Genomic DNA, 24521 nt, shown 5'->3' with positions numbered 1-24521 from the left:
TCTCTGTAAGAAATATATTTGGCAAACGATTAGCATATATCGATTACTTATTACACAGAAGAACGTTATTGCAGAGAATTTTTTTAACTTAATGAAAGCTTGCATTAGACAACAGATTGCAAAACCTCCAAAGGAACCATTAATAAAAGTCTTTTTGAAAAATTAAATTAATTTGAAGCTTATGAAAACAAGAGATCAGTGGAATTGGCCAGAGCCAGCAATGCACAGACTTCCTGTAAAGCTTTGCCAATCTGTTATGGCCTTGAACTAAGACTTCCTTGCTATTTCAGCCATGAATCCTCCTGTTGTTCAGCACAAACTTCATGGCATGCTCAGGACATGAAACAAAGAGTTTATAGAATTGCATTCCCAGGCTGGGCACCAACATGGTGCACCTTAACTGTGCAGAAGTCCTGCATGAGGCCAGTGACCAACTCACGTGACCACAATTTGGCTCTTAGCTGTTAGCTATGACTTCAGCTAGAGCTCAAGGCCAACTTCCCAGGACAGTTTGGCAAGCATGCATGCACTACATCATGTTCGCAGTGGCGCAGTTATGATATTTGATAATTCAGTTCTGCAGAAAATCCTGCTCACCTCCGTCTCCCAAGCAGTCTGCTTAAAATCAAGTTGGGCTGCTGGCACAGGTAAAGTAAGCAAAATTTTGTTCTCAAGACCTCTACTTTCTGATGACATGAATTGTCTTCTGTACTGTATGAAAGAAACAAAACCCTTAGGACTTTCACTGGCACTCTCTAAAGTGTTTTAAGTTTTTACTTTCTCTTTTCTATTTGCTCTGTGCATGAAGTATTTTTAAAAATGGCTCCCTGATGATGATCTCAATTTTTTGCACCTGTGTTTTGAATGGTTTTGTGAAGACCACCAAAATACTACCACTTAAACACTGGCTCCTGAACAGATGCATGCTTTCACTGAGATAATGTCTTAAGTTTCCATAAAGACAGCAGCATTACCTGCCTTCATTCAAGTAAATTGATGGTCATCTGCCTGATAGCAACAGAGCAGGGTCCCCTCTGCTACATGCCTATGTCCTGAATGTTCCGCATGGTCTGTCTCTCTGGATTTTCTCCATTTCCAAAGTAAGGATGAGAATAATGTTTCTCTTCCTTCCAGAGCCATTGCCATCACTGGTGCTGCAGAATACTCTTGTGTGGTGCTCAGACACAACAGACACCTGGCACACACATAAACACTCTACATAGATGTTTTTACTCAGTAACTTTTTGGCCAAGAAAACATATGGCAGGTGCATCCCCGCAGAGCTTGTCTTTTCAGCTCCTAGCAAGTGTCCAAAAGAATCACTGCTGAGTAACTTCTTGACTTCTTTACCTCAAGAAAAGTATGTGCCCATGTGTCAATACACAAACCTACCATACAGGAGGTCACATTAAGGCTTTTAACAGATATAACTGGTGGCACTGTCGAGGTTTCATAGGAGTAGTGTAATATGTTATATGGTACTCCAAGGGATCCATTACACTCCACCAGTAGAATTTCACTTTTTACACAAAGGTTTGGCATGATTAATGATCTGTTACGGTCTATTGATTAAATATTACCTGCAACAGAATTGCTTAAATACATATTTACAAGATAAACTAGAACAGCTCACAGTCATTACAGTCTTTGTGGTAATTAATAGGAATGTTATGTAAATACACATTTAAGTGATTTATATAATAGGGCTCCAAATAAGCTGTTATAATCTATCATGCTGTAATGAATTAGCTCCTTTACTGTAGGTAGGTATCTGACCTCTACTGGAGTATGAAAGACCTGCTTATATGTCTCACTGCTCTTGCCTACTTTCAATAGAAAACCAGGCCTGAAAAAGCTGTTACTGGAGAACAAAAGAGAAAAAAAGTGCATTAAATAAGGAGGTAATAGTAAAATGGGTCCCAAAAAGCTGTATAGTCAGGCTGGCTACAAAATGAATGAACACCTCTTCGATTGCCTCACCTGCACCATCAGCAGGCACAGGAAGGCTGCAGGAAAGACTAAGCTGCCAGGTAAAGAGTATGCTGCATATGGAGAGGCTACCTCTCCCTTAGGTGCCTTCCTCCCCTACTCCAGAACACAGCATTCACATGGCAGCAGAGACACAAGAATGAACTTGACCTAAACCATCTGAGAAATGTGAGGACCATCTAACTGAACTGGGCATGGGAACAGACCTGGACCCAAAACCTGAGAGGGAAACTGCTAGTGTGTCATCAGGCACAGCTGCAGTCCTGATGCTCGTAATGCTGAAGTGATGGGTAGTTTGCACCCTTCTTCCCTAGTGCCTAATGCAGACACAGGCACCTCACACAGTTCTTCTCAGGATATGCAGGGGAGAAACTGTCTTTGGACAGGCACTAAACACAGGGTTTTCAGACCTGCCCCCCAGATAAAGAAATCTGAGGAAATCGTTACACATCACAGAATAGATGCTGGAATTAATTTTTAACTATATGACTTGTCTTCAATTTGTAATTGTTACAGCTAACTGTCACGCTCTAGATTTTCAACATGTCAGAAAAAAAGTTACTTCTGCTAGTTTTGGAGTGTCCTCTTCAGTTTGGGAACAGCTTAACATACAATGATTTGATTAAAATGGGCTTTCAGTTACACTCATGGCTTCTTAAGACGCTATTTTTCTTTGCTTTGTTCAGAAACAGGAATAAAATTACAGTCTATTCCAAGATTTCATATTGTTAGTTTTAATGCTTTCCCCTTCAAAGTGTTTCCCCTCCAACACACATTCCAAACAAAGCAGTCAAGCTTCCTCTGACCTCACAGAGTGCGTAGAAAGAGAAAGACTTGATTCAGCTATTACTTACCTTGATGAAGCTATCTTTCATATGTTATTCAACTTAACAGGCAGTGACTGGAACAAAATCATGAACATTATTTGCTAATGGAAATTGGACTTGGAGGGCCCCCAGATGTTTGATGCAGCTACAGGTCTCACAGGCACAGGGGATGTAGCACAAGCATGTTTTGGCATAGTAGAGACACTCCTTCATTCCCCAAGACAGTGAACCGAGGAAGTTCACCTGCATGGCTGTCTGGAAAGAGACCCTGAGAAGACCCACATGTCTTTGGGTGTGCAATGGAGCCCTGGAGACATTTCTGTCTAGTGAGACAGACACACGACTACATGCACCCACCAGCCACAGCCCACACTGTGCTGAGGATTTGGAGGCACAGAAGATGCCTGCTCTTGTTTCAGGTCTCCAGATGCATCTCTTGGAGCAGCCCTGACAGGATGAGGGTGGTCGTCCACACAGCCACATCTGAACTCATCTGAGCTAACCCTGGTGGGGGCAGGTTTGAGCCCTCAGCTGGTAGGCAGCCACTAATGAAATCCATTAAACTGTCAACATTTAGGGAACACTGTTTTACAAAACCACTTAAACATACCATGCAACAGACAGCTGAATTAGGCCTGTCTGCCTGTGTGGAGTCAGAAAGAGCCATGTTACTCTTCAGGGGATTGAGAACTACTTTGCAGAGTAGAGCCCTGATTTTTTCATGTTATTTTTAGCGATTATTCATATATACCTAAAACGGACAAGCGCATCTTTATTTCCTTCAGAGTAAAAAAATTAAAATCCTGATATCAAAGACAACCACCACCATTCAAAAAAGAACAAAACCCCAAGCCATTGATACCAAATGGACTTTGAAGAGGTAATTTGAAAGCAAGGGACAGACACCAGCAAACAGGGCAACTGCCTGTGTGCCATTGGCACTCCACGGCAGGGTGTTTAAAGATGCCCAGAAAGAGGTCAGAGCCTATTGCAGGTAATAGACTGCAATGCAGCCAGGGGTATGCAGGAGAGCTGAGCTCAAAGAAAAAAGGATCCCAGGCCCCCAAGGCCACTGGCAGCTGCTGTGTGTGTGTGTATGTGCCACAGACTGACAGAAATGACAAACCGAGTCGTCAGAGAGAGGCCAGAGCAGCTCGAGTTGCTCTGTGAGAGGCCCCGGGGGCGAGCGGCGGTGCGCTGTTACCAGCATGGGCTGCTAAAGGAGCAGCCCAGCCACCTCCTGCTTGCTGGAGGTGAGGGATTGCAACTTGACCGCCAGGTCATGTTCAGTAGGAGATTCCAGGTGTGGGAGACGATTTTGAGCATGAAGGGAAAAAAAAAGTGAAAGGAGTACTCACTGTCTTTCCATTTTCTGCCCAGCAATACAATAGATATAATAGATCCACTGTCTGGATATATTAGAGGAAGTTGGTTTCATAAGGGCTGCCTCTCTTGTGGTCCATCTACTACTGGAAAAGACATGGGGTGCTTTCAAGGAGCTTCCAATAACTCCAGGAACATTTTGGAAAATATGTATTTAGATAGATTTTTTTCTTCTTGCACTGTCCTGTTTCTGTCGCTTCTCATTCATATAAATCTATATACACAAGAAAGATGTTTGTGATTAATCTCATTACTGCTTATTCCTTGCCATGGAGCCACAGTTTCCCACCCTGCCCAAACTGTACTAGAGGAGTTTCATTTTCCTGGAATTGAATTAAGAGAGGCAGAGGTGACTATTTAGACAAAGAAGAGATATGATATAGAAAACACAAGACAAACTCCAGTGGAGTCCTCATCCCCAATTAAATCTGTGTCCTGACTAAGATTTACAAGGAAACATGGTCTCCTGTGATCAGGTACACTTGGTTTTCTGCAGTGAAGTTGTCAGGAGTGGCCATTTGGTGACACATAGGCAAAAGCACTGGCCATGACATGACGGCTTTTGACTCCACAGGAGAATGACAGCCATCAACTCGCAAAAACTGGTGGCCCAAGAGAAAAAAGGGTTTTATAGTCACTCACAGTCTCAAGAAGCATTCAGTCCTACAAGCCATCACTTCTGTGACATCACTGTCAGTCCCCTAGCAATGAACAGTGATGTCATAAGACTAGCATTAAAACAGCAGACACATATAAAAGAAACAGTCAAAACAGGTAAACATTGAAAAAAACCCACAATCAATTTTCATGCAAATTTCCCTAGTTATAACAAATGTAGGAAGGGGAAAGCAGAAAAATAAATTATACATCCATACAATTGGTTCTAAATGGAATGTTTTCCAAAGCTCACCCAGAGACATCACTGACTCTTTAATGTCTGCTTTTCCACTAATTTGTATCCTGTCAATTTACAAGCTATTTCAAACACCAATTCTATTTAATAAAAATGCAAAGTACAATGGGGAATTTATGTAAACAGAGTTGGCAAAATATCTTTGTAGAACGTTTTGGAAGGAGTCATGAAATTAGTGAATTAATAAATAGACATTTTAATGGTTGGGTGTAACTGGGATATAGCCTAACCAAAACACTAGGCCTGACACTTTAATAACATATAAATACAGGTAAAAGTGAACTTTACCAGAGTAAAACAGTTTCAAGTCAACTCTCTGGTGGAAGCCTCCTAGACCGTTAAAAAAATATCTGTTACAACATTACTACTAGTTATTATTATTCAAGAGTAGTATCATAAACAAATACTTTTCACTCAAAAATCATTAACATTTAACAAAAAGAATGCATCATAATTCCTAGGGCATGAGTGTAAGATTATGGTCTAATTTTTGAAAAGACTCTACTAATTGAAAATGTCTTATCGAAGTTAATGTTTAAAGCTAAAATGACCTAACTGGTCACAAGGCTTCTTGGAGTACAATAGAGAAAGAAGGAAAATTAGATTTTCCCCATGATGGATGAGTTTAGGAAAGCCCCAGGGGAATTACTGCCTGATGTTTTTCAAAAGATTTGCTTTTTGATTTCATAATGGTGGACAAAGGAAGGCTATTCAGAGAACCTGGTTCCACTCCCTGCCTGGTTAAGCTGTCCACAAGACTACAGTGCCCCATTCTTTGGGTCCCCAAACTGAGATTCTTGTGCTGGATTGAAGTCAGCCCCAGCTGACTTAAGCCAGCAGACATTTCAACCAAAGAATCGCTTCCACAAATATATCATGACCACACATAATGTTCTGGAGATATTAAATTAACAAAAGAACAATACTTTCAGGCTACAAGGTCAAAGGTACATTAAAGGTACACAAATGGGTATATTGTAAGTATTTTTAGGAGGAATTAAAATAAACCCCAAACTTTCTGGACATTGTAACCAACTGATAATCACTTATAGAAAGAACTACTTGTCATTTACCAGACCTTTAGCGATTTTGTACGTGTAGAGTCTTAATTTAAGCTGTAGTTTATGCAGCTTCAAATTTTAAAAATGAACAGCATAAATTATCTTCCCAGCTCCATATTTAATAAGTAATAGGTCTCGTTTTCCAGATTGCTGAGTAGTCTGTAATTCTCTTCACTTCACTGGGAGCCGTTGTAGACTCAGCAATTTCCGAAGAAGGCTAATTATTTAGTTGCCCAAACATGATATAGAAGAACTAACTCACAGGTCACTGCTACAAAAGTAACTGTCTTGTACAAAAGTGGCCAAAGCCTGGTTCTTCACAGGAGAAGGGAAACAAGAATCCTAGATCTCTGCAGGCAATGAGTATGTTCTAGGGTATCATCAAGATGCAGGAGCTGGGTTGCCAAATAAATCAGCTGTTTTTACTGAGCTCTGAATTGTCACAACCAAACTACTCCTTGCAACCAAAATAACAGCTAAAAGCTACTTGAGATGTTTCCATTCTGTCATTGCCTGCCAGCTCGGCACACTCAGTGAGGAAGTGCAAGCACCCTGAAGGGCTGCTCTTCTCAAAGGGAACAGAAATGGGACATGACTTCACTCCCTTGCACATCAGCTGGTGCTGCTCACCCCATGGCACCTGTAAGCTGCCTTTCTCCTTCAGAGATAAAATAACTTCACATATAGCCTCTGCTGTGCATTTGTATATGTCACTGATATTAAGAGGAAAAATTTGTATCCTAAGCAGAAAAGAAGGCATTTCCAAGGGAGACTTTTCATAGCAAAATTCTTGAAAACCCTGAAAAGACTGAAGAAGTCAGGTCTTAGAGTCTTTCAGGTTATTCTGAGACAGAGTCCCAAAAGAGCTCAAATCTCACACACCAAAATAAGAGACAGGTTTCCAATAAAGCTCAGTAGGCTGAGCTGATTTTACAAAACATTCACTTAATTCAGTACCTGAATTAGAGTCCAGCTTATTCTGAGAGATTATACCTATTGTCCAAAGAATTCAGCATGTTAACTGCTTTGCAAGATTTTCCAGGAATCTAGTTTCCCTCCTTTATGCTACCACTACATCTGGCTGCTACCATTACTCCAGATAATTTCTGGAGGAGAAAAATTCCTTAAAAGAACAGAAAGACTTGTTTTTCCTCCAAATTTAGTCCCTCTCATAATGGTAGGCATGTCCCACATGGCCCCTCTGCCCAGACAGCACTGAAAACAAATAAAAGACACGTTTAGTTGGTGAGAGCTACCCACTCTGCATTTGCGGGAAAGGAGGTCGGGAGAGTTGAAACTGAACTAAATAAATTGTCACCTTTTATTGTTTTGCCTTACACCTAAAGTGTTTGCTGCCCAAGGAAGTTCTGAAAAATCTTATTAAAGCTAAAGGGTGAGTTTTTAAGCACCGTTTAAAGTGATAGCCCTCATTAATAGTCTTAAGAAAAACTAGGTACAGCAGAGTTCCAGATGCTTTTTCACAAACACAGATATTTTGTTTCCTCATTTAGTGTCTATTTTAGCACTGGGAGGACTGATTAAAGAGAAACAGTACACTTCTAGAAACAACTTCCATGATATCCAGTTTCCTTTCAATATCTGAAACAGTGTGGATGGCTTAGTCTGCACTGCTACTCTCCCCCATGGTATCTCAGAAGGCACAAAAGGAGTGCACAGAACAGAGCAGCTCAGATAACTGAGATTTTAGATACCTGTCAAAGTGGAGTACGGCTGACTGAGACTGCTCAGGGTTATCAACAGCTGGCAAACTGCATGGCAGGCTTTTCACTGAGATGCCCAGAAGATGAGGGAGCCAGCACTGCACAAGTCAAGTTTCACCTGCACTTAACCTATTTGCCTGTAAACACATCAACTCTGCCTCTACATCCAGGTCTCAGTGCCATCCACAGTTATAGTCAAGACCAATCCAAAACCAACCATCGCAGATACTCTTCTAGAAACATTAGTTTACATGTAAGCATTAATTTATTCTCCATTTTGTCTGGCTTTGTCTCTTATTTTTATTAAAGTTAACCATGGTAGACATGGTTAACAACAGTTTAAACTAATGAACAGATGAAATCTCAGTTTACAACAGTTTAAACTAATAAACAGATGAAATCTCACTAAATACTGTTTTTGGACTGACTCACTGAGACATGAACTTCAGTGAAAATACAGAGACTTGAATAACACAAAGAAATGCCTTTCAGCCTAACCCTAATTATGGGAAGTCCTCCTTCCATGCTTTTCTGCCACTAGACCCATTTTGGCTTTGTAAAGTTGACAAGGGATGACTGAGTATTAATATAAAATCTCAGAAATTAGGTCTTTTATGTCCAAAGTCACAAAGTAAACTTTGGTCTTCATACTGAACAAAATTAGCAGCAGGCTCTGTAGTCAGACCCAGACAACTGGATTAGTTAGGTGCATTAAGCAGGCAAGTACTAACTCAGTGTAATCATGCCTTCATCTATCTTCCCCTGTTTTTACTACTTGAAGTTATCCTTTTTTCTTTCTTTGTGAGAGGTAACTACTCCAAGGACGTTTGAAGCCTGATTTATTACAGCTGTCCTGGCTACAGTATAAATAAGGACAAAGTCAGATTTTTGGATACTTGAGCATTTACAAAAATTTTGGCTATTTGGAGAAGGCTACCTATGATTTACTAGAGTAGGACTGCTATAATAAAGCTCCCTCATGACTATAAATTCATATTCAGCATAAGATCATTTTGTATTACCTGGCCCAACATAAAAACAAATGTTGGTAAGCATCCCTCTGGAATCTGATCCACAATTAAAACTGTAGCTAACATGCAAGGATAAACTAGACCTAAATCCCAATGCATTAAAACAAAATTTCATGATCATGTCTGAGATCTTCATTAAGTTCTTGGATTGGTCAAGCAAGCACAATCTTTCCTTCACAAAGGAAAAACAAGGAAGCCTCAAATGCAGCCTAGTTCTCTAGCAATGAAAAAAGAAGGAATGAAGCTCAGCTCATCCTCAGTCACTAATCCAAGGCTTAAATAAATGAGAAAGAAGATAAGAAAGCAGGATATCAACTAACTCACTTTTAGCTACTCTGCCTTAATTGTATGTTCTGATGTGGTCACTCTCTACCCACACGCTTCACTTTGAGCTACATCGTACAAGAGCATTTTAATACATGCTTGAAGAATCACCCAGAAATCTAACAGAATAGGCTGGACCTTGTAAATCCATACCTCAGCACATAGCAGTCAGTCTTCAGGAGAGGTGCACAGTATAACCTTGGATAGGTGACTTGGTTTGTAAGACTTAGCTTTCCAAAATAAAATTGAGTATAATTCCCTTTATTTGATGAGTAGGGCTTTTTCACTGCAAGCACTTTGGGGAAGAAATCATTGCTTTGCAACATTCCAGCAAAATGTGGGATCAAGCAGCTACTGCCACAGGAATGCCCATAGGTACAAGTTTGAAAAAACTCATGTTTGTGATAACAGAATTATCTAAATAGATTACTTGAGATTAATGTCCTTTGTGTCCATAGCTATCAATTTGCAAAACCAAGTCTTAATAATCCCACCTGTTCAAAAAGAAATTCATTACCTTGTTAACCCAAGTTCTTTTATATCCTCACTGCTCTACAGGATTCCAAATAAATTTTGGGTTTTTTACTTAATTTGACTTTTAGTCTTCATGTTTGGGGTTTTTTTGTTTGGTTGGGTTTTGGTTTTTGGTTTTTTTTGTTTGTTTGGTTGGTTGGTTGGTTGGTTTGGTTTGGTTTTAATTATTTTCATAGAATCATAGAATGATCAAGGTTGGAAGAGACCTTCAAGTTCTCCCAGTCCAGCCAATCACCCAGCACTTCCACTGCAACCCCTAGACCATATCATCCAGCACCAGATCCAGATGCCTCGTGAATACTTCTATGGATGGTGACTCTACCACTTCCCTGGGCAACCTATTCCAATCCCTGATCACCCTAATGGTGAAAAAATTTGTCTAATATCTAATCTGAATCTCCCCTGCCTCAGTTTAAGGCCATCTCCTCCAGTCCTCTCACTGCAGGCACATCAGGAGAGAACAACTCGTATCTGGCTACAACCTCCTTTCAGGAAGTCATAGAGAGTGATGAGGTCTCCATGAGCCTCCTCCTGTTGAGACTGAACAAACCCACCTCTCTAGGCTGTTCCTCAAATGACAAAAAATTTTAATGTATTTCACCAGTTTTCCACCACTGCTTTCCACCACAGCCCCTTTGCTGCCACTGTTAAATAATCATTTGCAACAAATTTGGGTGCCAAGAGAGCTGTTGGGTTCTGCTTGTGTTCCAGTCTCCCCTGGGCTTTGACAGAGCAAACAGTGTACACTTTGCTCTGTCAAAGCCCAGGGGACCTTGGCACTAAGGTTTCAACTGGTATCAAATGGGGACCTTGGCACTAAGGTTTTGAAGAGTTACTTGCCCTTGCTCAAGCCCCATTATCTCTCTAAGTACACAGCATTGGGACAATGAAGGCTGTTGCTTTCTTCCCCCAGGAAATCACCTGTACAATCAGAAGGAACTTTTGCCATTACTGTTACTCTACCGTCCAGAGTGCTGACACCACCATACAATTCCAGAAGCAAAGAGAAAGAAAGAGACAAGAGAGAAAGAGGGAAAGAGAGAGGGAAAGAGAGAGGGAAAGAGAGAGGGAAAGAGAGAGAGAGAGAGAGAGAGAGAAAGAAAGAAAGAAAGAAAGAAAGAAAGAAAGAAAGAAAGAAAGAAAGAAAGAAAGAAAGAAAGAAAGAAAGAGAAAGAAAGAAAGAAAGAAAGAAAGAAAGAAAGAAAGAAAAAGAAAGAAAGAAAGAAAGAAAGAAAGAAAGAAAGAAAGAAAGAAAGAAAGAAAGAAAGAAAGAGGAAAAAAGAAAAAAGAAATCCTACTTTTCAGACAACACAAAAGTTTGATGATAGGATCGCAGTACCCAAAAACTGCTGAGCCATTAATTTCTCTGAAATGTCTCTGCCTTACAAAAAGCCTCATACCCATACATATGTATAAGCACAACACTCCCTGTGAGCTTCCTAAAGGAAGGAATCTTTTTCACTCACCTCAACATGGTTGCTTTTGTAAAACCCACATACAGCTTGAATTTAAAAAAAAATCCACAAAAACAGAGAGAGAGAGAGAATGGCTTTGTTAGTTCAAAATATACACAAGTTGTTGTTAGCAATAGAAAAAATGTTTGCATTCTTGACCTTTACAGAGGTAAGACAAAAAACAACTACTTTTTCATACTAATAGCATTCTGTGCCTGTCCCTTGTATATTTTCTTTTAAACTTGCCATTTTGCTGTTGCAGCTGGGCTTGTCAGTTTTCAGCACTAATGGGTTGTGATATGGTGTCAGGGGAAGTCAACAATCAATGCTGGAAAAAAGGGCTATCACTGCTGACAAAGCCAAGGATGGAAACACAACGGCCTTCGCTTGGAAAGAAACAGAAGAAAAATCCTGAGTTGTATCTTGCTTTGAAGATTAGTAGAGATTTACCACTCAGTGACCAAGCTATCGCTTTCACCCCTTCCTACCTCGAGCTATCCTCCCATTGGACTCTAACATTATTCCACATCTCACCCAAAATACAGGCGTTTAGTTTAACAAAAAAAGAAAAATGCTTTGCAACAAACATTTTAAAGGACCACACTCCACATTTTTGTTTAGAGCTTGTACAGTTACTAGCTTTTAAAAAGCTGAGGAGAAAAAATGTTGGACTGCATAATGTACGCCTGTGGAGCAGCGCAGCAGAAAAAGCATTTTGGATGCCTTTCCACTGCCTGGTTGTGAATTAGATCGGTGCTCAGCCCCTCAGCTCCAGCTGAACTCAACAGAAGCAGTGGACACTCAGCAGCTGTTAAATCAGATGCCACTGACAGAATTATGAAAGATAGACAGTGTTCAAAGGCATTCAACAAGAATAATGGCAGTCTTATTTATTTCCACAGAAATATCTGCCTAGCTCTAGGTCTGCCATAGTCCTGGAGAGAGAGAGAGTATGGTTATCTGAGTTTTCAGATGGGGAAACTGTGACAAGTGCATTCTTTAAGATCAGGGTCTTATACATATAGAAAAAAACAGAAATCAGCACACATCATATATATGTTACTAGACCTCATAGCTTCCTTCCCTCAAAACTGTAATTGTCCAGTGTCATTATGGATCTTTTCATACCAATTGATAAAAGGTAAGTCACAGATTTGCCTCTTCTATTAATGAAGGTGACTGAGACAAATTTCAGAAAATTCAACATCTCCAAAGCAAACAGGAGTAACGGAATTTTGCCTCTTCCAAGACAAGAAATATCTTCTCCAAGATATTTAGATATGCCTAACTCCACAGACAGTCCCAGAATAATTTTTCCAAGTATAACTTGCTTTTCTGTCAAGTTATGGCCCTAACTGTGGACTCATACTTACTCTTCTGTTAATTCAAAATATAATTTTTGGAATCAGAGGCTACCTTTACTAAAAGCTGGTTGCAGAAAGCTTTCTTCTGATATAAGGACACTGCAGGATCATGGCAATAAAAGCAAAGGGACAAGGAGTGGTTAAGAACAGAAAAGGAAGGAAATGCAGAAGCAGTGAGAAAACTGGAAAGATGGTAGTGGAATTTGGAAAAACCTCAGGAGGTGCTGGGATTTTTAGGGTGCCTTGTCTCTATGTGAAGCATTCTTTTCTGTGGCTAATTTCTCCATTGTTCATCAGACAAAAAGCAGATCCAGGGAAAGAAACAAGAGGGAGAACATTTTTCACAGGATTTCTCATTATTCCTGCCTCTTGCACTTCCCTCCTCTCAACAACCCTTGCTGCCAAAACCTGTCTGACCATTAAATGTTGTTTACAGGCAATCAGTAAGTGATAAATTCACAATGGCATTACTGAACCATGCAGCTTTTAGAATATTACTACGGCTGCACAGTTTTGACACCAATCCTTAAATAACAGCAAAAAGCTGCTTCTCCAAATCACTTGTTGGTACACACATCTGTTTTGGCCAGCTGCTCCAATGAAATACAGAGCAGCACCTGGGAACATGGCTGCCAGGGAGATCACACCAGATGCAGTACACATGGAAAACACCTCAGAAGTAGTTCGGTCAGCCTCCTCTCTATCTCAGTGTTGCACTGCACCAGGAGAGTGCAGGGGGTTTAAGGAACTGACCCCAAGCTCACTGAAGTCAGTGACTCTCTTCCCACTCCAGTGGGCATTCAGTCATGCTTCTTGAAGGAGAGGTGAGGAAAAAATTACTTTAGAAGCAGTTTTAAGAACACTCTGTACTCTGTGATCTTTCATCATAAAAATAATGAAAATAAAAATTAACTGTTTCACAGGGTTTATTTTATCTACATAATAGAGACACAGCCAGTTTCTGATGTTCAAAGCTACATGAAGTCTGCAGAGAAAAAAGGAGCACATCATCATAAAATAAAGTGCTTAACAGATGACCAAGTAAATAAAGGAAATACAAGTGGTTTTTTACAAGCATAAGGGTGAGAAAAGCAACAAAATATCACCTATCAGGATACAACAAAAAGGAACATTATGACAACTTTAAAGTGCATAAATAAAAACGAAAATACAAAGACTAGGGACAATTTTGCATTCTGGTTTAATCAGTCAAAGGCAGCCATTCATGCCCACCCCTCCCCTCCCCTCCATATCACTGTCTAATTCATTACTGCTATCTATGGAAACACGGGGAAAGAGAATCAGTCCCACCTGTGCAATGAAGAAAAAGGAGAAAAGGTCATGGAGCTAAATCCTATAAACACTTTAAAAACTGAAATGAATCTCTTAGAAAAATCTAATTGAAATTGACTTGAATCTGAGTCCTGTGACCTGGATGGAAAAGGTGGTTGAAGGAGTGTAAGCAGCAGGTAATGATGGGAGGTGAGGTATGGAGCCAGTTTGCTGCAGGGGTGTTTTTGGTATGTTCTTATTTAATATCTCAATTAATGACCTGGAAAAGGAGGTAAATAGCACAGTAATGAAATTCACAAATGACAATAAACCAGGAGGCTTGCAAATGTCAGAGAGGATAGCAATAGTATAAATGGAAACTAACAAGGTTAGATATGTAGACAGGCAATAAAATGAGATTCAATGTGGAAAAATGTAGACTAATATACTGAGGAAAGATAATCAGAAATATGAAGAGTCCATGAGAAAGCAAAACCTGGAAAGCATCTGCACGGCAAGATACCTATGTGTGACAGTGAACAACAAATTGAATATGAGTTCTCAAGGAGATATATCATTTTAAAAGACCGATGCAATTTTGGGCTGCAAATGCAGTAGAATAATGTCAGAAGAGGAAACTTATTGTCTATGCATCTGGGAAGATTTCTGCAGAATACTGCATCCACTTCTAGGCACCTCCATAACAGAAGGATGCTAGTATGCTGAAAAGGACTTCAGAGAAGAGCAACACAACTGATTAGGGAAGGAAGGAAGGGGCTTGATTTATTAATCTAGGTAACAAGTTATCCTGGTATTAGTTGGGATAGAGTTAATTTTCTTGCCAGCACCTGGAGTAGTCCTGTGTTTTGGATTTAGGACAATCATGCTGGTAACACAGTGGTGTTTCAGTTGTTGCCAAACAGTGGGAAAGGACTTTTCCATCTCATGCTGCCCTGCCTGCAAGTAAGTAGGGTGGGGTGCACAAGAAGTTGGGAAGGGTTGCAGCCAGGACAGCTGACCCCAACTGGATGAAGGGATATTCCAAACCATATGGTGTCATGCTCAGCACATAAACTAGGGGGAAAGATAGCTGGGGCCACTGCTCCAGAACTGGTCAGTGAGCAGTGAGCAACCACATTGTGCGTCACCTGTATATTCTAATTCTACTATTAACAATAATATTATCTTCCCATCCTTTTCTGTCCTATTACACTGTCTTTATCTAAACCTGAGCTTTGGACTTTTTTTCAAATTGTCTCCCCCATCCTGCTGGGAGAGGGGAAGTGAGTGAACGGCTGTCTGGTGTGTAGCTGCCTGTCAAGTTAAAGCATGACACAAGGGCAAAACAACCACTGTGTAGAAATATGAATGATGAACAGAGAGAATGGAAAGGAATTTCTTAGATGCTAACATGCAGTGGGTACAGCTAAATGTAAAGAAGAATAAAATTTGGACAAAGTATCAGAGAATTTCTCAGAAACCACATGATTTAGTCTAGCAGGTAATTTTCATATGAAGAATGAATGATGAAGTCCCACCAAACAAAGCATTTGAAACTTGAGCAGGTAAAGTGCTCAATGGAAAACCATAGAGACCAATTGTGAACTCATAAGAAGCTGAACTACCTGGCCTAAGAGTTTATTTCCTACATACAGCATTATTTCTCAAGGAAATGCATATCACATATACTTCTGTATATAAGAACATGTACTCTAGTCCAAAGTCTAATTGTAGAGTAAAAGCAAAGTGACTGCATACATTGACTATTTAAAGTACTGAGAGACAAACAGATGCGTGATCTGTTTTTACACGAAACCCACTTCTTTTTCAGCAGACGTGGTTTTTAGTGATGTGATCCTCAGTATATTTTGTACATTCAAAGGAAAAAGTGATTAAGTTATTTATTTGCTTATTCATGTCTACTGCCTTTCTCTTTTCAATTTTCTGTACACTAATATCTTTATTCATTCTCATGTAATATACTAGAACTTGCCTAGTTGCAGTACAAATCTATTCACAGTGAAAAAGGAAGATTTTAATGCTAAAATGCATTGTAATGCTCCAAGACCCTGGTGTTAAAAGTAACAGGGGAAAAAAAGACTGAAAGTGAGATGTAAGCTAAGAAATACATGGATATTATTTTCCTTGAAGAGAAAAAAATGTGAATTTATCAGTTAAGTAATTTTTGTGTATTTACATGTACCTACTTTACCAAGTTTCCCACTTTTATGACACCCTGGCAAGTCCCCTTTTATAAATGTCTACCTTGGATTTTACAAAAAGTCTTCCCACATTCTTCCAAGGAGAACAAGGAGGTGAAAGGTTTTTCAAAGTTTTCCTGTCCTTCTCACTTCCCCTAGGGGTGGTTGGAGAGCTGAGGAAGGAGCAAAGCTTATTGAGAAGAAAACTCCTGTTTTTACTGTAATAAAAGGTGGCAATCTTATCATGTATAGATGCTCAAATGATGTATAGATGAAAGATGTTTGCAGTGAAGATTGCCATAGGCAAAACAGCAGATCTAATCAGAAGCTCTGCACGCATGGATGTAGCCAGCCGGTGCGAAAGGAAAGCATTCGCAGCACAGAATCTGGAATTGCTCTTCTGTCTCTCCACGGCTTCCCCACCAGAGCACAGGAGAAACCAGGAGCCTTGACACTCCAGGCAGAGAGGCACTGAGCCAATGCACAAACTTTTTATGACTCTGTCACAGGATGCTATTAATGTAATAGCAGGTTTATTTTTTTTCTTCTTTTTTTGCATGGAAGCACATGCTGCTATCATCTATCTCCTATCCATAGTCAGTAGAATGAGGTGGTGCTTGTATAGCAAGTGCTGTAAAAATATCTCTATTGTGCAAAATAAATTACAGATCCAACACATGCATAAAAAAAGATTATTAACATTTAGGACACTTGCATTTTCAAAACTGCGAGACTGATAAATGCATACATGTCCTCAAGTTCTCAAGATGACGGAAAGTCAGGACACAAACCACAAGAAGTAAAACACTTTCAGCTAAAGCTACCGCAGAGTTCCTCCTTCACCCCGCTGAGAGTAACTGTGCTAACCTAGGTGTCCCAGAATAGAGGTATTACACAATCTGTGTGCTCCACGGTCTGAGAACAAAGACTGAGAACAATGAAGCACAGAGAAATGTGTTAAGGTACTGTGGCAGACACACCTCGGCACTTTTTCTGTTAATTTTTGTTAATCTGCCTGGGGGAGGAGAGTGTTTTTATCTAGCAACACAGGTATTTTAAACTGTATCTATTTTGGAACTGTCAAAAAACAGTCAGCCTGTAAGTCAACACGTGGGGATATTTTTTTGGTAGCTGGTTGGGGTTTTTTCCTGTATGCCTCTGTCTCACCTTGTTGGCCATGCCTATTTAGACTGCCAATTCCTCGGGTGGCAGGACACAGTACCACAGTTTACACTGTGCCAAGCACAGTGGGATCCAGTTGGATCCAGTTTTTTCTGGGCTATGTGAACTGCCATGAAGCAACAAGATAATAATAATAATAATAATAATAATAATAATAATAATAATAATAATAATAACAATAATAACAATAACAACAACAACTTTGCACCAATCACTGTTGTAGAAGCCTGCAGAAATCAAGGGCCAGAGACCCTAAGGGGACAAGCTAGCAGGAGGAAACCTGCACTGTGCTCCTCTACATGACAGGTGATAGCATTTGATTGCAGACACCTCTCCTCCTCCCAGTGTCCTCATTCTTATGGTGTAGAATGAAATGCCTCCCTGGGCACAGAAATCACCAATAACCCACCAAATCTATCTCAGCTCAACATGGCAGTAACCCCAACTACTCCAACCCCTCCCTTCCCCCCCAGCCCCTCCAGGTATCAGTGTGAGGAGTTGTGCTGTTGGGACAGTGCAAGACAGACAACAGGATGTTTAATGGTCTATGCTGCTGTCCGAGCCAGACACATGAGCTGAAACTCCGTCTCTCCACATGCAACTTGGATATCTGGCAAGTTTCAGTGAGACACATTTTCCTCTTGGCCTCCTTTCCTTATTTCTAGGCCCAGTGTTCATATTCAAAGGAGCAGAAGTAGGCGGGGGGGGGTGGGGAACAGAGCACACCAAACAGTTTTAGTCTGCAGAGAAACAAGAAAAGTGGAGGGAAAAGAGGATACATTCACAGAAAATACAAAACCCGAGGAAATTTGCTTGTCTGCAGCATAAAAACAGATTTGGAAGGGGTGACGGGGACTGACTAGCACTCAGTAGCAGATCATTGGAGGCAGGGAAGAGACATCAGGCAGGGGGTTGGGAAGCAGCAACCAGCTGCCCCATATGGTCAGCTCTTGGTAGGCAATTTGATTTTCATTTTCTCTGCTGATTGTGCTCATCCCTCTGGTATCTGGATGGAAAAACAATGGTGGAGATAATAGAACAGGATTGCCCAGGGCATTTTTAAGGGCTTGAGAGCCATTCATTCATAGATCAAATCTAGGCCAGAAAGGATGCAGGTAATCTGCTGAATGTTGGCTTATATGAAATGTTCCAGTGGTATTTCACAAGTATTCACATAAAGATTGAATAATTCACAACTTTCTTAGCATTCTCAGCAGATAGCTCAGCCTCCACAGCCTCTCAGGTCTCCACAGCCTCTTAGCACTAATGACTTAGCTCTACAAATAAATTTAAGAACACAAGTCTCTGCAGGTTCTGGGTGTAATTGTGGTCTATTCCAAAAAAATGGTTTGAGGCAGTGACGAGTAAAGTAAGGTGTGGGAAAGATCCCATTATTGTACCAGTTCTGACAATAAAAGAAGCCCTTCATTCTCTTAGGCTGTTAATCTGGTACCTTCCACAAGCACAAACCTAGAAGAGGTATATACCTTATGTAGGTGGTTGACCTTCCATTGTCTTCCATGTGTTCACAGGATAGTGAGTGACAATGGCATTTGTCATACCCCATTTTCTATTGCATTTTGTCTTGCAGCAAATAGAGAATTTATTATCATTGTCAGCATAATTTTAAAATAAATGAATTAAATCTCATAGGAGAAGAAATCCTCATACTATTAAAAATATATATATATCTGGTCATGTGGTCACGTTATCTAACACTGCCTTTCTTCTCAAAGAAATTTGAAACAATTTTCTTCAAAGATTACTGACATAAACATTGACTAATATATAAATATATAATAGAGATATATATATATATAATATACATATATAAAAATTGGAGGCAAATTATGATGAATATTTGCCAGAATCCAAAAATGTGTCCCGAAACATTTTTAGTTTAAACAAACACTGGGCAAAACCTATAAATGTAGAACAAGTGTTTTCTACTTCTTACTCAGAATGGAAATTGTCACTGCAACCACAATTCAGCTGTTGATAAGGATGTTCAAACACCACCATGGTGTGACAGCATGGCCTATGATTACCTGGAAGGCAGAAACCTCTTTGGCCTTACATCTGGGAGGTCCTTTCTCCTACTCAGTGTCTCCATTTGAAAAGCTGCCTGTTAATGAGTTCCTGCATAAATGCATGCTCTACATGTGACTTGGACACACCACTGCAACAGCCATTAACAGCAACAGTTGTGAATTAAGTGGAAATCTTTAGCAGCAGGTAGGGAGAGCCATGCCAGAACGCAAAACCAGAAGAAATGGCAACTCAACAAGAAACTTGAACTGATCAGAAGGTTTCCCATGTGGATAAAAACATGACCACCATGGTGCAGCAATGCCCTGTTTCTATGATGACAGCCAGCATATAATCATGCCAGGGATGTTCAGCCTTTCAGCAGCAGTTTCTCCCAGCTCTTCAATTGCAATCCCCATTTTTGCACGTGCATGTGTACACGAGCACATGAATGGAAGAGAGTCTAGATTTTATTGCAATGCGCAGGGTGGGTGATTCAAGCCTTTGTGTAGGAAGTTGACTCACCCCCTTCTGAGGGAAAAAATGTTCAACACAACTGTAATTCCCTCTTTTTCACATAAAGTCAGGCAACATATACAGAACCTTCCAGCTCAGTATTTCCTAAACAGTGGAAACGTGCCTAGAAAGTTTAGCTTTGAAACCTGTGACTGCAACTAAACAGGTCTGCACCTTCATGTCGAGTCTCTCGAATCCCTGTGGCTCGGCAGCAGGCAGGAAAGGGGGGGAGGTGAAGTGGGAGGGAGAAAAAACAAGTTGGCTTGGGGGGAGAGGGGCGAGTGTTTTGGGCTTATTTAATAATGCACTAGTAAACAGCTCAGGCACAGAAATGCAGTGCAGTGAGAACCGGAGCTATCCTTTGGAGCCTACTGCTTTAAATTTGCGCGCTGTAGCTTGAAGCATTGCACAAACTCCCGGTCTGCTGACTGCCTCCCTGGAACACAAACACACGGGTGATTGGGAAAGCTGTTTTCCAGCCTGCCCTCCCTCGTTTCTGCCGGGCTGCTTTTGGTGTTTATTTATTTTTAAACAAGTCGTGTGCATGGGAAAAAAAAAAAAAAAAGAAAAAAAAGAAAAAAGAAGAAAAAAAAAAGAAAAGAAAAACGCTAACAAAACCCACACATCTTTAATCAACACCTATTTCCTTCCAGGACCCTGTGATCCTCTATTGATTCCCATTAAAATGCTTTTCTTTTTCTTTGCCCCCTCTGCTGATCGAATTTCAGATCAGCCAGGATGTGCAACTAACCTTCCGGCACAACTGAACCCAACTGACTCACCCAGATCAAAGGCTCGGCGCATTCATTAGAGCCCAGCACAGCCCAGGCAGGATCCGTAATGCAACATCTCCCTTTGCATTGCAATTAACGTGGGGGAGAGGAGTTCTTATTATTTTTATTTTTTGCAAATGTTCTTCTGGCTTTTGATTTTTTAAACGGGGGGGGGGGGAGGGGGGCTGGGGGGGAAGAAGTGGTGGGAGGGAACGAGAACAAAAGAGAGATCTTTTTACCCGAGGATGACGTCAGTTTGATGTTACTGACAACTATTGATGCACGTGGAGCAACTGCAGGCAGATCCCCCTTCCCGCCCCCCCGCCTCCCGGCACTTCTCAGGGAAACAATATGCGGGAACAGCCAGCGGGACCCGGGAGCGGCTGCGGGTCGCTCCGCCAGGAGCCTGAGCCGCCAGGAGCCTGAGCCGCCAGGAGCCTGAGCCGCCAGGAGCCTGAGCCGCCAGGAGCCTGAGCGCCCGCGCCCCGCGGCCGCCAGCAGCGGCGGGAGGGGCGGAACAGCCCCGGGCCCAGCGCGGGGAGTCGGCTCCGACCCCGGAATGCTGCTCTCTCCCGCGGGGGACGCGGGCCCAGGACACCGTCCCCATGCCCCGGCTCCCGCTGGGCGCTCCCTGCCCCCTCCTGAGCCCGGCCCGGCGCAGGCACCGCCGCGCCCCAGCCGCGCTTCGTTCGTTCCGCCGCGGGGAGCGCGGCCCCGGCCGCCGGGGTGCGGCCGCACGCAAAACCCGGCCTGGAGCTCCGGAGCGGAGGGGAGGGGAGGGGGGGGGGCGTGAGGGCTCACCTTCGGCTGCCTCGCTGGCGTCGGGGGAGGTGTAGGTTCAGCCGGGAGCGCTCCCCTGTGGGGTCAAGGCGGCTCGTAGGGTCCCATCGCCGGGTCCAACTTCTGAAAGTCACGGCTGGGTCGGAGCTGCGGCCTCTCCAGCCGATACCGTCACGGGGCTCCCGCACCCTCCCCGGCAGGCCGTGGCCCCTCACTTCACCTATCTTCAGCACCTCTGAGGTAAAATATCTGTGTCGGTTTGGTACAAATGGCCAAAGAGGTGTAAAACAGGAACAGGGAAATCAAATTTTGTGCTGCGTAAAGGATCACAGAATCACATAATAGGTAAGGTTGGGAAGGGACCACAGTGGGTCATCTGCTCCAGCCTCCATGCCTAAGCTGGGTCATCCTGGAGCACAGGACATAGGATTGTGTTCAGATGATTCTTGAATATCTCCAGTGAAGGAGACTCCACATCTCTCTGGGCAATCTGTTCCAGTGCACCATCACCCACACAGAAACGAAGTTCCCTCACATTCATGTGGAACTTCTGTTCATCAGATTCTGCCCATTGTTCCTTATGTCCTAATGGTTAGCACCAACAACAAGAACTCCTTTCCAGTTTCTTGGACACTTCCCCCCCACACACACCTTTAGGTATTTTTACACATTAATGTGGTCCCCTCTCAGTTTTCTCTAGATGAACAGGTCGGCCTGGGCCCAGGCTGTGCTGCCTCAGGAGTGCTGGGTACCAAGAGCCATGGTACCCCATGGCCCCCTACTTTGGATATCCCACAGATCCTCACTCAGGAGTGGGGGCTGAGGCAGTGCCTGCTCTTGGCAGCCTTGAGCTCCTTTCCTAAAGTGCACACAAATGTTCCCCTAAATGCCATGAAACTCGCCTGAGCCTGCTCAGGCTGGGATCCTGCACAAGCCAGCCTGTCAGTTCAGCAGAGGTAAGACCTGGGTATGTTCTGCCAACATCATTTCACAAGAGCCAGCCAAAAGCTGTCCATCGATAGTCACCACTATCACTCGCCATTACCTCTGGGGATTTCAATGAAATGGGAGATATTTTTTTGTGTCTGGATATTACCCCTCCCTGAGCTCTCTTCTCCCATGTGCAATATGTTTCTTCCCTTACAGATTAAATTTCATCCACTAATTGACAAGTACACATCTTACTTGGAGTTCTGCCCATTTTTGACATTGAGCATGTGGCTCTTTTTGAACAAGGTGTAGCTGTGATTTACACCAGTGCGCAATTTCTCCTTGTTTCCTAAATGTAGTTTTTGTTATACAGTGTTGTCAGCTGTCATGATTGTTGGTGAACTGATGTTCTGTGGCAGAAATTCTGTAAAGTTCCAGTTATGCAAGTCAAGTAAGAATTCTGGCTTTCATCTAAAAGGAAAGCATCCATTTCTGGTCCTCTGATTTCAGCAGAAACTTATGTTGTGTTCTGTAGCAGCTCTGAACCAAAAGGAAAGGAAACATAAATGTGTTATTATGACCATCATTGGTATTGCTTTATTTTTGCTCTCTTGATACTTGTGTCCCTGATTCTTTATAGCCTGGCAATACTTAATATAAGACACAGATAAAAAGACTTGTGCAGCTTACACAGCCACCTGTTCCTCTGCTCTGATCTCTCCACTATATTTTAAGGTGAGATAAACAAGCATTATTACCTACTGCTTGCACTATTACACTTACAGAGTCATGGTGGTTCTCTCTGCAAAACCAAGGTGTGTATTTATTCTTATCCCCCCTTGCTTTGAGGGACTGTAGTTTTGGCAGCTGAGTGTATGTTTTTGTCTGGATGATTTCTGTAAAAATAAGTCATTTATGATTTTTACAGGCTAGTATCTGAGTAGAAAGCTGTGTTGTACTACAAGAGAGATGCCATTTTCTCTAGATGTGTACAGTATGCCATACCTTTTCATAGTTTGCCATGGGAGAGATATTCAGGAGTTTTTCAGTCTCTTTTTTTCTCAGACCTACTCATACAGAATAGAAAGATTACTTTGACTTATTTTCCATCATTGACAAACACCCTCTTATATCTTTCCGTACCACTTAAGCAAATTTTCCTTTACTACATTTTGCCATGAGAACATTCATCTGTCACTTAACAGTTTTGACTCCTGACCTTGCCATGGTTAAGCTAACACCACCTACACACACACACTCATACAAGTACTCTTCACCTATGAGAAGATATTTGCCACATGGTTTGAGAGGAGAGGTCATCCTTTCTCAAGGGGCTGCATTGCCAGCACCATAGTTTGGGGCAGCTGTCCATTGACTCCTGAATCTCTCTGTGGTTATAGTCCTGTTTCCCACACCCTTATGTCCCTTTGATTGGCCAGTTGCACAATCCACCTCATCAAGGGCTCCAGGTTCTGTGGCAGAACCAGAGGAAGTCGGTTCGTTCCATTGCAACCATGGCAACACTTTTCAAAGATGCAGCCTACAGTCCTTGTGAGTCTTCCAGTTTTCCATGGCAGCCTCGTTTCTCAGAGGCTACATCTACTCCAGGAATAAGTATACTGCAAAACATGTAAGTTGATATTCAATAAAATACATCCTTAGTGTGTACAAAACCATCTGAGCTCTAAACAAGAGTGCAGGACTACATGTAGTGCTGTGAACTAATATAAGAATTGAACAAAAGGGAGAGGTCATTTTAACTTCTGTTTCAGAAAGGCCCTGTGCCATTAAATCAGCCAAATCTTTATAAATCCAAAATCTCAGTTGTGTTCTCACTTGCTAAAGCACAACCAAAAAAAGCACTTTGGTCTTTAGGTTGCCTGTTTCCTGAAGGTATGAGATTCCTAAGAGACATTTCACTTGGATATACCTGTGGACCTAGGAGGTTAAGAAACAAACATTTTGCTTTGCTGTCCTGCTGTACCAAGCCAAGTTCTCAAATTTAGGGCGCTCATGAATTTTCATAATGTTCAGGAATGACTTGAAATTGTCTCTGTATGTTTTGATAGGGGTTATGTTATAGGGCATTCACATGTGAAGTATCAAGAGTTCGAAATAATGCACTCAGAAGAGCGGGAGTAAAAATTTCATGAGCCAAAAATTATTTTGTGGGAGAAAGTGAGGTAGAAGGAAAAAATTTTATGGAACTTTATAGTTTGTGGTATTAAACTCAATGGA

The 24521-nt window shown here is 41.7% G+C and overlaps 1 long non-coding RNA gene across 1 annotated transcript in view; it reads right to left on the bottom strand.

The window, feature by feature from the left end:
• LOC139593777 (uncharacterized) overlaps positions 1 to 20898 on the bottom strand; it is a 181724-nt gene extending 160826 nt beyond the window's left edge. Inside the window, exon 1 of the long non-coding RNA XR_011680394.1 lies at positions 20583 to 20898. This is a non-coding gene — a long non-coding RNA (uncharacterized lncRNA). The remainder of the gene's footprint in view (positions 1 to 20582) is intronic.
• Between the last annotated feature and the right edge of the window lie 3623 nt (positions 20899 to 24521).

This window comes from Agelaius tricolor, unplaced genomic scaffold, assembly GCF_023055355.1.
Source record: "Agelaius tricolor isolate 1412-34295 unplaced genomic scaffold, bAgeTri1.0.p SCAF_1, whole genome shotgun sequence".
Lineage (NCBI taxonomy): Eukaryota > Metazoa > Chordata > Aves > Passeriformes > Icteridae > Agelaius > Agelaius tricolor.
Note: the sequence above shows the minus strand (reverse complement) of the source record. Positions and strands in the feature narration are given on the sequence as shown.